This window comes from Lissotriton vulgaris, chromosome 7 (assembly GCF_964263255.1).
Source record: "Lissotriton vulgaris chromosome 7, aLisVul1.2, whole genome shotgun sequence".
Taxonomy (NCBI): Eukaryota; Metazoa; Chordata; class Amphibia; order Caudata; family Salamandridae; genus Lissotriton; species Lissotriton vulgaris.
This window is the reverse complement of record NC_141695.1, coordinates 852,751,862-852,768,187: the sequence shown is the minus strand read 5'-3', so window position 1 is coordinate 852,768,187 and position 16,326 is coordinate 852,751,862. Positions and strand designations below refer to the sequence as shown.

At 49.7% G+C, this 16,326-nt stretch overlaps 1 protein-coding gene across 1 annotated transcript in view; it reads right to left on the bottom strand.

The window, feature by feature from the left end:
• The window catches only part of SOX30 (SRY-box transcription factor 30), a 620,328-nt gene that overhangs the window by 59,480 nt on the left and 544,522 nt on the right, over positions 1-16,326 (bottom strand). The gene's annotated exons all lie outside the window — the stretch shown is intronic.

Sequence of the window (16,326 nt, the reverse complement as noted above, 5' to 3'; positions counted from 1 at the left end):
GTTCAGGTAATGCATGCTCGTCGTGTTGTCTGTGGGGATTAACACGGACGAGTTTTCCAGTGTCGCCTGAAAAGATTTGAGGGTGAGGGAAATGGCCCGTAATTCCAACAAATTGATGTGCCATTTCTTTTGCTGTCTGTCCCACTTGCCACTGATCGTCATCCCTTGAAGGTGAGCGCCCCAAACTTCTAGCGAGGCATCCGTGGTCACGATGTAACTGGGGACTTCTGCGAGGAAAGCACAGCCCACCTGCAGGTTGCGTTCTTGACTCCACCACAGGATTGCATTCTTCATTCGAGGCGTTAAGACGATGACATCCTCGAAAGAACCTGACACCTGCACCCATTGGTGACTGAGTTCCTCTTGTAAGGGCCTCATCCTCAGACGACAGTTCGGAGTGAGGAGGATGCACGATGAGATCATTCCTAGGAAAGATTTGAATCTCCGAACTGAAACGCACTCTCTTCTGAGGAGTGCAATCGCCATCTCCTGAATCTTCTGTTGCCTTTCGTTTGAAATGAAGACGTGAGCGAGCTTGGAATCCAGCGTTGCTCCTAGGAAAGACTTCCTTTGCGATGGTAACAGATCCGACTTTTTGTAGTTTATTGAGAAACCTAGACTTTGAAGTAGGCAAAGGCATTTTCGAACATTTTTGCTTGCCGTGGCGTAGGAATTGGCCTTGATAAGGCAGTCGTCCAGATATGGGTATATCTGAATACCCTGTAACCGTAAGTGGGCCGCTACAGGTGCCAACATTTTTGTGAATACCCTCGGGGTTGAGCGTAGCCCAAAGGGAAGGACCTTGAACTGGAAATCCCTGTCAGCCACTCTGAGCCTTAGGAACTTCCTGTGCCTGGGGAAGATGGGTACGTGGAAGTAAGCATCCTGAAGGTCGAGTGTTGCCATGTGGTCCCCTTCCGTCAGAAACTGGAGGATCTCTTGGAGTGATAACATTCTGAACGTTAACTTTTTGATATATTTGTTGAGGGCACGCAAATCGAGGATGGGGCGCCATTCCCCCGATTTCTTGCATATCAAGAAAAAACGAGAGTAAAATCCTTTTCCTTTCTGATGTTGAGGTACTTTCTCGATTGCCTCTTTTCGAATCATTGCATTGATTTGGATGAACAGCTCCCTGAGATGTGCTGGGGGCGGTCCTTTTGGGGGTGAATTTGGAGGGGTTTTTATAAATTCCAATATGTGGCCCTTGGAAACCACATCCAAGACCCATCTGTCTGTGGTAATTTTTGACCATTGTGAGCAATGTAGGGATATTCTTCCTCCAATTTGTTTCTGGCTGGGGCAAAGTGGTGGCAGGATGCGTTTCTCACTTCTTGTTAGCGTTGTCTCTGCCCCGATATGTTGTTTTTCCCCGGGGCTGTGAATAATTATTTTGTCTTTGGCCGTAAGGTTGTTGTTTATAAGGCTGGTACCTTTGGTTGCTTTGGTTGTTTGTATATGGGCGTTGCTGGTAATATCCTCCTCTATTTGAGAAGTTACCCCTTCCTTTAGCACCACGAAAGGAAGATTTACGGTACTGCAGAGTACCTAACGACCGTGCAGTTTCCGTATCTTTCTTAATGGCTTGCAAAGCTTCGTCCACATGTGAGCCAAAGAGAAACTCGCCATCATAAGCCATATTTAGTACCTTGGCTTGTACCTCTTGTCTAAAGGATGTATATTTCAACCATCCCTCTCTTCTAAGTACTGCAGCTCCCGCCAATTGCCTGAATCCTGTGGCAGCCACATCCACTGCCGCATCGATGATTTCGGACGAAGCACACTCCCCTTCTTGCAGAATTTTCGTGGCCTCGGAGCGGTCCGGTTCAGGCAGTTTCTGAATGTACGGCGATATGTCGGACCACATTTGCCTATCATACCTGCCGAGAATTGCCAACGAATTAGCAGCTCTAACTGTGGTCGCTGCAATAGTAGATACCTTTTTGCCAATGGTATCGAGTCGCCTCCCGTCCCTGTCCGTAGGAGTCGAGATCTGAGATGACGGGTTCCTTGCTCTCTTCTGAGCTGCTTGCGCAATAACTGAGTCCGTCTTTGCCTGACCGATCAGGCAAGCAGGTGAAGAGGCGGGCGCCCTATATTTCTTATCTACTCGCGGTAATACCGCAGGCGAAGAATTTGGCGTGGCCATGATCTTGAGACCTTCTTTCCAAATAAAGTCTATAATAGAAATAGACCAACTTTGCCTCTGAGACAGACTCTTAAAATCGTACAGAAAACAATCATCCTGTTTAGCCTCCATGGAAATGAGAAACCTCTTAGTAGCCTTGTCCATAATTCTATGGAAATTCGCAATATCCACCGGTGGTGACTCAGCCTTTGGTTGTTCATCAGGGGAAGGTGTGTCCGCTTGATAATCTTCATACTCCGACGAGTCCGATTTATCCAATTCCCCTTCATCATGAGTTTCCTCATCAGTATTGTCATCCTCCTGTTGGTGGTAGGAGACCGGTGTTGAAGGCCGGGCATGTTCTGCCCCTTCCGTCATCGTAGCCCCTGAAGTTTGAGTTACCCGAGGCTGTGGAGAAGCGATTCGAGAGTCGCCTGACTCCGAAGGCGGGAAACGGCGATAATAATCGCTCAACATATACTGCAAATTTTGGAAAAGTTCCATTGGCATTTGCATCCCTGGCGCTGGTGTATTCACCAATGTAGACGCTTGTATCTGCTGTTCCTCATCCTCCTGATCCTTTACTCGTATAAGTAAGTCAGATGGGCTCTCAGCTGCTTGAAATAGCTCATCACCAGATCCCTCTTCCTCAGAATCTAAGAGCCTGTCAGGCATTTTTAGTGGCGACATAGATGTGGACTGTGATGAACGTTTTTGCAATAGAGCCGCAGTTGTGGCTGGAGATGGTAGTGGTATGGCAGTGCTCCTTGCTGACCATACCTGAAGATCTGTGCAAGACGACAGCTTTGGTGTTGTTGGATTCTCTTGTTCTAAGGTTAAATCCGAGTCTTGTGGTGTTTTCTTCGTCGTCGAGGACAATAGCTCCGTCGACGTCAGAGGCTGTTTGATTTTCGTCGACGTGGCAGATTTCGTCGTCGACGAGGGAACCGTCGACGGGGTTACCTTCCTCGTCGACGGGGCCGTCGACAAGACAATCTTCTTCGTCGACGAGGCCGTCGACGATGACTTCGTCTACGTGTCCGTCGACGGGGTCTTCTTCGCCGCCGATGAGATCGTCGACGGCAGCTTCGTCGACGACGATGTCGACGTCGGCAAGGTCTTCTTCGTCGACGGTAAGGCTGCAGTTGAAGCCAGGGGTTTTGTCGACGCTGGTTTCATTTTCGTCGACGTCTGATCGTCGACGAGAGGTGTGACAATCTTCGTCGACGAGATGGGACGAATTTGGACATGAACATAAGTTGGAGAGGAGGCTGAGGACATCACCATAGACGGTTTTGGTGAGGAGAAAGTCATAGTAGAAGTCATCGCAGAGGCTGCCTGACTGGAAATCGGCAGAGCAGTTGGTGCCTTAGTCACAGGTCTCTGAGGAGACACTAAAGACGCAGTCTTTTTAGAGTCTGTAGGCTTCACAGATTTCTCAGAGGATTTCTTACTTTTAGAAGTAGAAGGCTCACCAGCATCTGAAGCGAGCTGGGCCTGCTTCGCCACTTTAGCCTTAGGAGTAGGCACCTTACTCTCAGCCATCCTTTTTCTTGATCCCATAGAAGACCCTGAGGCAAAACTTCCTACCTCAGAAAGTGGCGCATCTTTATCCTTAATTCGCTGAAGCCACAGCAGCAGGCGACCCTCTCTATCCCTGAGGGTCTTAGGAGGAAAAGTGCGACAGATCTTGCACTACTTAGCCTGATGATCAGGGTACAAGCAGTAGATGCAGCGAGTATGCGGATCCTCCTTAAACAGCCTTGCTTTTCCGCAAGAGTCACAGGCCCTGAACAGGGACTTTGATTTAGACATGTTTAAAGCAAATCCTTCACAAGTAGAGAAAAAACTGAGCAGAGCTCAGAGGGACTCCCTATCACACGACGTGCGGTAAAAAATCTGAGAGCCTGGGTCTCTGGGGAGAGCATTCTGGTGGGAGCTGTGGCCTGATTGGCTGCAGTTTGGTCTATACATAATGACTTGGATAGTCACTAATGCGGAAGTTTTATATGCTGTAGCTGGGGCTACTTTACTTCCTGGTTGGGTATACTGTTATTTGTTATGTACAAATGGTATATTTTACTGCTTTTTTATGTACCGTGGACTCCCACTCCGACGACGGGGAATGATTCAGGCATGTGAATCTATGAAAGACACCCCTAATACTGGAGAAGTGATCTTCTCCTCTCATGGGACATCCTGGATGAAGAAGAGGATGCCTCATCAGTGTCCTCACTTGAAATCACCTCCTTTCTGGCTTTGAGTTTCTGAAGCCATATAAGAAGGTGTCCCCTCACGATCTCTTAAGGTTTTATTAGAAAAGGTACGACATACAGTGCATTCCTTTGCGTTATGGTTGGGATATAGGCAATAAATACAGTGTTCATGAGGGTTATCTCTATAAAGCCTTTTCTTCGAGCAGGTAGCACAGACTCTAAAAATACCCTTTTTTTCCTTTTCCGACATACTTATGCCAGAATGTTGACAAACCAGCACCGTACATGGATCCTGTAGATGTAGAATGTTAAAATGAAGCCAAAAACTCTTTCTAAAGTCACTAAGAATAAGAGAAAACGGAGCAGAGCTCAGAGGAGACTCCCTAGCACAACGTGCGGAAGAAAATCTGAAGGTCTAAGGCTCTCTGAGAGTGTTCTAGAGGGTGATGAGTCCTGATAGGTTCAAGAATTACTTTTAGTCTCTTTTACAAAAAGAGATATATGGGTTACAAAACTGAAATGGGCCGAGGACTAGTTTCTACTAGTATTGGATTAGCATTGCTTTTTTGATGTACCGGGGACTTCCATCTTGACGACGGGAAATTATCCAAGCATGTGAATCTATGAAATTTCCAATACTAGAGTAAGATACAAGCCTCTATCCTAGTGCACAGATTGGCTTCAGTCATAACCTCCCTCATCCATGCCGACCAATCAGGGTTTATGCCCACGAGAGTGACAAGGTTTAATCTACGTCGTTTAGCAAATTGGCTAAGCATGGTTAAAGACAGAGCTGAACCACCCTTGTTGCTCTCACTTGATGCCGAAAAGGCCTTCAATGCCGTACATTGGCCGTTCATGTGGCAGACGCTGAAGTGATTAGAACCTAGATTCATGGCATGGATCGAGATGCTCTATAAGTCACTGCAGGCAAGGTTGGGGGTCAATGGAGAAATGCCAACAGGGTTCCCAACAGAACGAGGCACTAGGCAAGGGTGCCTGCTGTCCCCAATGCTATTCGCCTCTGACTTTGAAGTCACTAGCAGGCTTAGTTAGAAATCACCCGAGGGTGACGGGATTAATGTAAAACGAGGGCGAAGAACGAATTTCACTCTATGCCGGCAACATACTTTTATACATCACTAACCCCTCGTCCACAATACCTACCCGTTCCCAGGTGTTTGGAGTGTACGGGGAACATGTAGAATATAGGATTAACTGGGAAAAAATTAATTTTATATCCGGTAGGAGGGCCTTTAGAAATGTGAGAGCTTCCCAGGGATCTACACATATCCACTGAAGGGTTTAAGTACATATCAACACACATCCCCCAGAGCCTAGCTCACTACATCCAGAGAATAGTTACAGAACTTCCTACGGATGTTGAAAGGTGGAGACGCCTGCCCCTAACATTATTAGGCAGAACAGCTATGTACAAGATGATTACACTTACCCAAGCTACTATATATCCTACACAACACACACTGTAAGATTCCGGAACAGATTTATGAGACAATAGATAAGGAGCTGAGTACACTTCTGTAGGATGGAAAGCAACCAAGGACTGGCAACATCTTTATTGGTGAGTGTTAGACCTGTCTGCCTTTGGGTAGTCCCTCCAATTTATTATTTATTTTGTCCCCTTTTTGCCCCTCATACCCTTTATATCTTTTTGTGTCCACTGGATTCTTTTTACGTGGTTGGCATAGGGGTTAGATGCTCTTTTGCCCTCATAGTTTTTCACCCAAGGCCTAGGAGCCTTTTCTGACTGGAAAGTATGGGACCCACAAAATGGTCGCCATTAACTGCCATAACGGTCATCCCTGGGAAGGACCCATAGCCTAGAATAGGGGCCTTCCAGAACCTTCTGGTCCCTTCTGGACCTTCTGAGGCCAGCCTATATAAGGTCAACTGTAGTGCAGCCATTTTGTCTTGCCAGAGAGAGTCAGTTGGAGTATAGGCTGTAGCATAAGTTGGGGGTAGGATATCCAAAGGGTTGACCTCCCAGATTAGGGACGCTTCCTTATTGTTTCACCACCCCTCCTCCCTTGTAGTTACTGGCTTGACCCCGCTTCGTGGGATTCCTGGAGACCCTGGGCGCCTGACCAACCCCTAGCCTAGAAGTAAGGGTTATGAGTGGTTGAGGGTGACTGATCTACCGAGGAGTTCAGTCCATTGCCCAGTAGGGAAGCCCTCGCTAAGCTTCTGGAGGTGTGATGCCAGGAAGACTTGAAGTTTGAGACTGTGGGGTAATTCCTCTGACCTACCCTTTTCAGCCCTCCATGTGAGCTGGGTAACTGGTTGCCAACCTGCCAATTTCCCCACCGGATTTCCCTTCCCCTGTACCTGGGTTAGCGGACTGCCTTCGTAAATGTAGCAGCACACCCGGAGGGAAGGAAGGGTCCGAGTGACTGGGACAGGGCTCACTGGTGGAGTTGGCGCGTGAGACAGGAAGCCTCAATCTTCCCTGGTCCGGCGAGGATGACCGAAAGCTTGTGAGAGGAAAGCCTCTTCTCCCATCTGCGCAGGCTTGGTAGCGTGAGCTCCGGTCTTGGAGCCGCTTATCCCTTGCGCCTGCCCATTCAGATCGCTTCCCTCAGGGAAGCGGAGCGAAGGAAGAGGAATCGCCGCTGCGGAGCAGCCTCAGCCTTGGAGCCGCTAATCCTTTGCGCCTGCTCAGTCAGGCCGTTTTCCCCAGGAGAGGCGGAGTCAGCGTCGACGAGGAAGCGGGTGCGAGTCAAGCCTCTGCCCTCTTCAGCCTGTGTGTCTTTCGTCCTCCCGCGCCAGCTCTGTCTCCAAGCGGCTGGTTCGGCGGGAAAGGCGGGTGTGGCGAGCCTCGGCCCTCCTCAACCTGTGTGGCTCTCTTCACCCCGCGCCAGCTCTGTCTCTAACCAGCTGGGTCGGCGGGTGAGGCGAGTGAGGCAGTCATACGCTGACAGAGATTAATGGTGAGGACCTACTCACCCCTGGCGATCCGAGACAATGGCCTGAGGGCCAAACTCTGAGAAGTAAGGAGAGTGTTGGGGGAGCTAAAGATCGGAATACTACCAATCAAGGGGCTAAAGAGCAGCTTTCTTCTAGGGGTCTAAGTAAGAGTGGGTGATTCAGGCTAGAAGCCTTCAAGACTTCCACCATTGACCTGGTCATCCCAATGCAGAGATGGGAGGCTGTTAATCGACCTGTTGTTAAATAATCCTCATTGTTCAGGATTAGAGGAGAGCTTTCGTGGGACAGTAAAGTAGGGGTTAACAGCCATTGTACTTTGGTGCTGCCAGAGACTAGACAATAGTCTCTGCTTATGGTAAACAGAGGTTACCTGAATTCCCAAAGAAGTGAACCACTGTTACTCACTATGAGTTTTTGTATTGAATTCTTTTGTTTGTGAGATGGAGATTTGAGATCTTAACCTCAACACCTGGTAATTTGCAGAAACAAAGTTTAAATGTGTATTTCTGTACTGTCAATGGCTATTTAGTGAAAGAGAGCAAAGTATTATTTTTATAAAGCAGCACGTATTTTCCTACAAAAATTTGGTGTAGTGTCGTTTTTGAGTGGAATTGCCTTGAGGTACTGCTGGGTGGTGTGCAAACTTTACACTTGTGTTCTGGAGTCTGACTGTCTTACCCTAGGCCAGGCTACCCTAGGTGGCTTAGCAAATCTAAGTCCAACATATTGGTGTCTAGAGGTGGGATACTAACTGTGGTTGCGACTACTCTGCAGTAACTAAGTGTAATCCACTGACCTACACCAGGAGTTTTCTCCTGGCAGACTTCCTAATTTTTACTTTTGCTTTTTCCAAATTCATTCCTGGTGGTGGGGTGGAGGTAGCTTCAGATTGCCCCCTTGTAAAACTACTCTTTTTGTGTGCTTGTCCCTAAATTGCCTTTAGCAAAATGGAATTTGCATTGGAAGAACTGGACACTTATTCTGTGGCCCATCTTAAGGACTTTTGTCAACAAATGGGAGTGTTCTTTAAGCGTGGTGCCAAGAAGGGGGAACTCCAGCCCAGTTTGAGGGCTTGGGTGGAAGCATATAGAGAAGGAAAAGAGGAGGATGAGGGGACAGACCGGGACATGGTCATAGAGGTAGAGGGATTGTTCCACCCTGAGGTGGGAAACCTACTCCCAGGACCAATGACCTACTCTAGGAGGGGCAGTAGTTTCTCCGGAGGAAGCTTGACCGAAGCGGAACTCACAGACAGGAGGGAAAAAAGGCAACTGAAGTGGGAGTTGGCCAGGCTAGAACAGGAGAGGGAAGAACGGAGGATGGCTCATGAGTTTCAACTAAAAGAGCTAGAACTCCAGGCCCTGCAATTAGGACCCTCTCCTACTCCAAATGGTGGCAGCGAAACCAGAGAACCAACCAGGGAGTCCATGCCCTACCTGCCTAAGGACATAGTGGCCAGCTATAGTCAGGGGGACGATATAGCCAAATGGCTGGCTGCCTATGAGGTCTCCCTAAGAGCCCATGGGATCCAGGAGAAGCACTGGGGGGGTGGGTTGTACAAATATATGCTTCCTACTGGTCGAGACACCTTGTTAGCCTTAGAACCGGAGGAGCAGACCAACTACCCCACCATGAAGTTAGCATTGATCAGAAAGTTTGGGCTAACCCCGGAAAAGTATCGCCAAAAGTTCAGGGGGAGCCACAAGTTAAGCACCCAGAACTGGGTGGATTTCCTGGACTATGCGAGGAAGGCATTGGAGGGCTGGGTACAGGGCAGTGAGGTGAAGGACTATGAGGGGTTGTATGACCTTTTTCTTAAAGAGCATCTACTTGAGAAATGTTTTCCCGAGCTGCGCCAACACCTGGTGGACAGCAAGCTGACCAACCCCCGGAAGCTTGCAGAGGAGGCGGACATCTGGGCAAGTACCCGGGTGTCCTCAAAGGGGACTGGAGGGGATTCTCAAAGGGCCGGACAGGGCGCCCCTCAGAAGAAGGATGGGGGAGATAAAAAGCGGGAGTTCTCTAAAGGTCCCCAAAACAGTTTCCAGGGAAAGGGAACAGGTTTCACCCCTAAGGCTAACCCGCCCAGAAACCCTCCTCCTGGCCAGAGCCAGCAGCCAAGGGTTGTCCACTGCTTCGAGTGTGGTGGTGTGGGACATTATAAAGGAGATGTCAAATGCCCAAAGAGACAACCCCCTCCCACCGGAGGAAAAGCCCCGGGAGTAGTGCTCGGGGAGGAGTTGCCCTTAGATAAGGGGGGTGAGTGGGCGGGTGTCACCTTAGTGTCCCTGGGAGAACGGGAGATGGTTCCTAAGATCCAGGTGCCTCCAAATACTACCAAGTATGGGCAATATATCACCATCAATGGCCAGAGAGGGGAGGCTCTGAGAGATTCAGGAGCCAGTATGACTATGGTGAGAAGTCAACTGGTGTCTCCAGAGTAGGTGATTCCCAATGTACTCCACCCCGCCGCGATGGCTGACGGCAGAATGGGCCACTACTCTGTGGCCGAGGTTCTCTTTGAGTGGGAAGGGGTTGCAGGTTCACTTCGAGTTGCCGTAAGCCGTGCCGTGCCAGTTGATTGTCTGCTGGGGAATGACATGGAGCACAATGCTTGGAGAGAGGTAGAATACCGAACGCACTCAGCGATGCTGGGTACACCTGACTGTGCCTGTGCAAGCACAAGATCTGCGACCGCCCGAAGAGGGAGTTCGCCTGGGTTGGAGCCTGGAACAATGGCCCAACCAGCTGCCAAAAAGGGACAGACCGGAAGACAGGAGAAGCCTGCTTCGGCTTCCACACCCCATGTGACAGATCGGCCACCTGCGGTGGTGGACCAGGAGTCCGTGGAGGGGGAAGTAGTCTCCCTGGAGGACCTACCCATCCCTGCTGAGTGGCATGTGGAGGGAGGGCCTACCAGGGAGGAGTTCTGTAAGGGCCAGAAGGAGTGCCCTACCCTTGAGGGACTGAGGCGACAGGCCGAAGCCCAGGCAGCAGGGAACGTTGCGGGACACTACCACATTTACTGGGAGGACGGACTCCTCTACAGTGAACCCAAGGTACCCTTACCTTGTTCATCAAGGGCCTTGGTAGTCCCACAACGGTACCGAGCCTTTCTGCTGGAATTGGCTCACAAAATACCCTTGGCAGGACACTTAGGTCAGGACAAGACCTTTGCTCTGCTTGTCCCCCACTTTTACTGGCCTCAGATGAAAGTGGCGTCTGACACCTACTGTCAGACATGTGTCTCCTGCCAAGCCAGTGGGAAAACAGGGGTGAAGCTGAAGGCTCCCCTGGAACCACTTCCTGTCGTTAGCACCCCCTTTGAAAGGGTGGGCATCGACATTGTGGGGCCATTGGATCCACCAACAACGGCTGGTCACAGGTTTATCCTGGTTCTGGTGGATCATGCCACACGGTACCCAGAGGCAATTCCTCTGAGGACTGTCACGGCACCTGTGGTGGCTAGGGCCATGATGGGGATCTTTACCCGAGTGGGTTTCCCCAAAGAAGTTGTGTCCGACAGGGGGACCAACTTTATGTCAGCGTACATGTGGGCAATGTGGAAGGAGTGTAGAGTGACCTACTGGTTCACCACTCCCTATCACCCCCAGTCAAATGGACTGGTAGAAAGGTTCAACAAGACCTTGAAGGGCATGATCAGAAGTCTGCCTGAAAGCCTGCGGAGGAAGTGGGACGTCCTCCTACCCTGTTTGCTATTTTCCTACAGGGAAGTGCCACAGAAGGGAGTGGGCTTCAGCCCCTTTGAGCTTCTGCATGGGCACCCTGTACGCGGTCCTCTCAGCCTGGTGAAGGATGGATGGGAAAAGTCTCCCAGGAAACCTCCCAGGATGTGGTGAGCTACATGCTGGCCTTCAGGAGCCAAATGGCGAAGTTGTGGAAGCAAGCTTCTGACAACTTGGAGGCCAGCCAGGCAGTAATGAAGGAGTGGTATGACCACAACGCTCACCCGGTGGAGTTGGAGCCTGGCCAGAAAGTGTGGGTGATGGAGCCTGGAGAGCTAAGTGCCCTCCAGGATCGCTGGACAGGCCCCTTTGAGGTGTTAGAAAAGAAGGGTAAGGCCACATACCTGGTGGACCTTAAGACCCCTCGACAGCCCCTACGGGTGCTACATGCTAACCGACTCAAACCCCACCATGAGAGGCCCGAGGTCATCTTAATGATGGTGACTGATGGAGGAGAGGAAGCGGAAAGCGAACCTCTCCCAAACTTGTTCTCGTCTCAGGAAAAGGATGGGTCGGTGGAGGGAGTGATTCTCTCCCCATCCCTAACTCCTGAACAACGGGAGGACTGCCGCCAGATACTGAAGCAGTACTCTACGTTGTTCTCCCTTGTCCCGGGAAGGACTCACCTGTGTACCCATGATGTGGACACAGGGGACAGCCCACCAGTGAAGTCAAAGACCTACCGGCTGTCCGACAAGGTGAAGGCTAGCATCCATGGAGAGGTTACCAAGATGCTGGAGCTAGGAGTTATAGAACCTTCCAGTAGCCCCTGGTCCAGTCCGGTGGTTTTAGTGCCAAAAGCAGCTCCACCAGGCACCACTCCAGAACTGAGGTTCTCTGTGGATTACAAGGGACTGAACTCAGTTACCAGAACTGATGCTCATCCGATCCCTAGGGCGGATGAATTAATTGACCGGCTGGGTGCTGCCCAATACTTGAGCACCTTTGACCTCACTTCAGGGTACTGGCAGATCTCCCTGACAGATGGAGCAAAGGAAAGGTCAGCCTTCTCCACGCCTGAGGGACACTTCCAATTTTGTGTGATGCCCTTTGGGCTCAAGAATGCCCCTGCCACTTTCCAGCGGCTGGTGAATCAGGTCCTCTCCGGAATGGAGGATTTCTCCGCTGCTTACCTGGATGACATTGCTGTCTTCAGCAGCAGTTGGGAGGACCATTTGCAGCATTTGCAAGCAGTTCTCCAGGCCCTGAAACAAGCTGGCTTGACAATCAAGGCCAGCAAATGTCAGATTGGGCAGGGGTCGGTTGTGTACCTTGGACACTTGGTGGGTAGGGGAACAGTGCAGCCCCCTCCAGGCGAAGATTGAGGCAATCATGGCCTGGGAACCTCCCAAGACCCAGACTGAGGTTCGAGCTTTCCTGGGCCTCACAGGTTACTACCGTCGCTTTGTGAAGGGGTATGGCACTATTGTAGCGCCCCTCACAGAGCTTACCTCAAAGAAACAACCTTGACGGGTAGTTTGGACAGAGACTTGTCAGCAAGCCTTTGAAAAATTGAAGCAGGCAATGTGTGCAGCACCGGTCCTGAGGGCCCCAGACCTCTCCAAGGAGTTCATTGTCCAGACAGATGCATCAGAACATGGCATTGGGGCAGTGTTATCGCAACTAAATGAAGAGGGTCTGGATCAGCCTGTAGTTTTCCTATCCAGGAGACTGCTTCCCCGGGAACAGAAGTGGAGTGCAATTGAGCGGGAGGCTTTTGCGGTGGTGTGGGCTCTGAAGAAGTTGCGGCCATACCTGTTTGGCTCGCACTTCCTGGTTCAGACTGACCACCGCCCCCTTCGTTGGCTGATGCAGATGAAGGGGGAAAATCCCAAGTTGTTGAGATGGTCCATCTCCCTACAGGGAATGGACTTCCGGGTGGAACATCGGCCTGGAGTGGACCACGCCAATGCAGACGGTCTCTCCAGGTATTTCCGCCTTAGTGATGAGGACTCCCAAGGGGTTGGGTAGCTCTCCCCACTTTCAGCTGGGGGGACGCGAGTTAGACCTGTCTGCCTTTGGGTAGTCTCTCCAATTTATTATTTATTTGTCCCCTTTTTGCCCCTCATACCCTTTATATCTTTTTGTGTCCACTGGATTCTTTTTACGGTGTTGGCCTAGGGGTTAGATGCTCTTTTCCCCTCATAGTTTTTCACCAAAGCCTAGGAGCCTTTTCTGACTGGAAAGTATGGGACCCACAAAATGGTCGCCATTAACTGCCATAACGGTCATCCCTGGGAAGGACCCATAGCCTAGAATAGGGGCCTTCCAGAATCTTCTGGTCCCTTCTGGACCTTCTGAGGCCAGCCTATATAAGGTCAACTGTAGTGCAGCCATTTTGTCTTGCCAGAGAGAGTCAGCTGGAGTACAGGCTGTAGCATAAGGTGGGGGTAGGATATCCAAAGGGTTGACCTCCCAGATTAGGGACGCTTCCTTATTGTTTCACCACCCCTCCTCCCTTGTAGTTACTGACTTGACCCCGCTTCGTGGGATTCCTGGAGACCCTGGGCGCCTGACCAACCCCTAGCCTAGAAGTAAGGGTTATGAGTGGTTGAAGGTGACTGATCTACCGAGGAGTTCAGTCCATTGCTCAGTAGGGAAGCCCTCGCTAAGCTTCTGGAGGTGTGATGCCAGGAAGACTTGAAGTTTGAGACTGTGGGGTAATTCCTGTGACCTACCCTTTTCAGCCCTCCATGTGAGCTGGGTAACTGGTTGCCAACCTGCCAATTTCCCCACCGGATTTTCCCCCCCTGTGCCTGGGTTAGCGGACTGCCTTCGTAAATGTAGCGGCACACCCGGAGGGAAGGAAGGGTCCGAGTGACAGGGACAGGGCTCACTGGTGGAGTGGGCGCGTGAGACAGGAAGCCTTAATCGTCCCTGGTCCGGCGAGGATGACCGAAAGTTTGTGAGGGGAAAGCCTCTTCTCCCATCTGCGCAGGCTTGGTAGCGTGAGCTCCGGTCTTGGGGCCGCTTATCCCTTGCGTCTGCCCATTCAGATCAGGGAAGCGGAGCGTAGGAAGAGGAATCGCCGCTGCGGAGCAGCCTCAGCCTTGGAGCCGCTAATCCTTTGCGCCTGCTCAGTCAGGCCGTTTTCCCCAGGAGAGGCGGAGTCAGCGTCGACGAGGAAGCGGGTGCGAGTCAAGCCTCAGCCCTCTTCAGCCTGTGTGTCTTTCGTCATCCCGCGCCAGCTCTGTCTCCAAGCGGCTGGTTCGGCGGGAAAGGCGGGTGTGGCGAGCCTTGGCCCTCCTCAACCTGTGTGGCTCTCTTCACCCCGCGCCAGCTCTGTCTCTAACCAGCTGGGTCGGCGGGTGAGGCGAGTGAGGCAGTCATACGCTGACAGAGATTAATGGTGAGGACCTACTCACCCCTCGCGATCCGAGACAATGGCCTGAGGGCCCAACTCTGAGAAGTAAGGAGAGTGTTGGGGGCTAAAGAGCAGCTTTCTTCTAGGGGTCTAAGTAAGAGTGGGTGATTCAGGCTAGAAGCCTTCAAGACTTCCACCATTGACCTGGTCATCCCAATGCAGAGATGGGAGGCTGTTAATCGACCTGTTGTTAAATAATCCTCAGTGTTCAGGATTAGAGGAGAGCTTTCGTGGGACAGTAAAGTAGGGGTTAACAGCCATTGTACTTTGGTGCTGCCAGAGACTAGACAATAGTCTCTACTTATGGTAAACAGAGGTTAACTGAATTCCCAAAGAAGTGAACCACTGTTACTCACTATGAGTTTTTGTATTGGAATTCTTTTGTTTGTGAGATGGAGATTTGAGATCTTAACCTCAACACCTGGTAATTTGCAGAAACAAAGTTTAAATATGTATTTCCGTACTGTCAATGGCTATTTAGTGAAAGAGAGCAAAGTATTATTTTTATAAAGCAGCACGTATTTTCCTACAAAAATTTGGTGTAGTGTCGTTTTTGAGTGGAATTGCCTTGAGTTACTGCTGGGTGGTGTGCAAACTTTACACTTGTGTTCTGGAGTCTGACTGTCTTACCCTAGGCCAGGCTACCCTAGGTGGCTTAGCAAATCTAAGTCCAACAGTGAGTTACCCAGGACTTAGTCTGACAATCGTTTATCCTAATTAGGAGCATGTTTGTTGTTTTCCTAGTGCTTCCCTTCAGGGCTCCTTTCTTGGAGCCTCTATACTGCCATGGTTGTATCAACTATTTCTTCCTCATTTTGGTCAGTCCTGTGCTCTGTTTGACCATTACCTATAATTTACCTTACTGTCCTGTGGTCTGCCCAAGGTTGCAATTGCTGGCTGTTAATTAGTTTGTTTGTCTGCTCTGGTTTACTAATCTCCGCTCAGGTCAATTAGGTTCCAGAAGAAAGCCAAGAACATTTATGACTTTTGCAATCACCACTAGGATAAAGGGTGTAAAGAAATGTCTACAACCAGCTCAACAAAAGGAAATATAGAGACATCCAAGTACCTAAAACTAGAGTGAACTACAGCTTGAGGTACCCGGACTTAAGGTCTGGGCATTATTTGTTTCTTTTATTTGTGAATAAGTCTTTTGAGGATGTCATCAGACTTGGAATAAATTATGCAATATTTGCTCTTTCAAGTATAAACTTACAATTTACTCAAAAAGGTATTTTAATATATCTTCCTAGACTCTATTAATGCTAGGTAAGCTGTAATTTTAAGGTTTCTGGTTTAAACTCAATGCCATCTGGTTTGAGCTTTCAGCAACTTCGATCTTATTTCTCTCTGTGTTTTTTAGGTAGTACTGGTTTTGCTTATCTAAATTAAAATACAGCTAGTTATGAAAGATGTAAAGTACTACTGAGGGCCGTCAAAGACAGTTTCCGACTGCCAGAAACCCAGGCAGGAAAAGGCAGTGGAAAACTGCCATCGTACTCCCTCGACGGAAAGAGGCGGCCAGGGGAGTACTAAAGGGTTTCCGGATGGCGGATGGGCTATCCGAGCGCGTCGTAAACCATCCGGAAATCAGAGTCGGATTCCTTTATGACAGAGCCCATCGAAAGGGCTTGGTCGGAAAGGAATCTGAACTGCACTTTCCGATGCGGGGCGGAAGCTCTTCCGTCCGACATCTGAATCGGCCCCTTTATTGAGAAAAACAAATATCATTATAATAAAATCAAAAACTTAAACAACGCAATCATATACTATTAAAAAGTAAACACAAAAATATCTATGACAAGAATAAAGCACAAAAGAATTTCCAGAATACAATATCGTAAACAAAAATGATCAAATAACAAACATTTCCTACACATTAAAACTAAGAAAACATAATAACAATTAAGAAAACCAAAATATGGA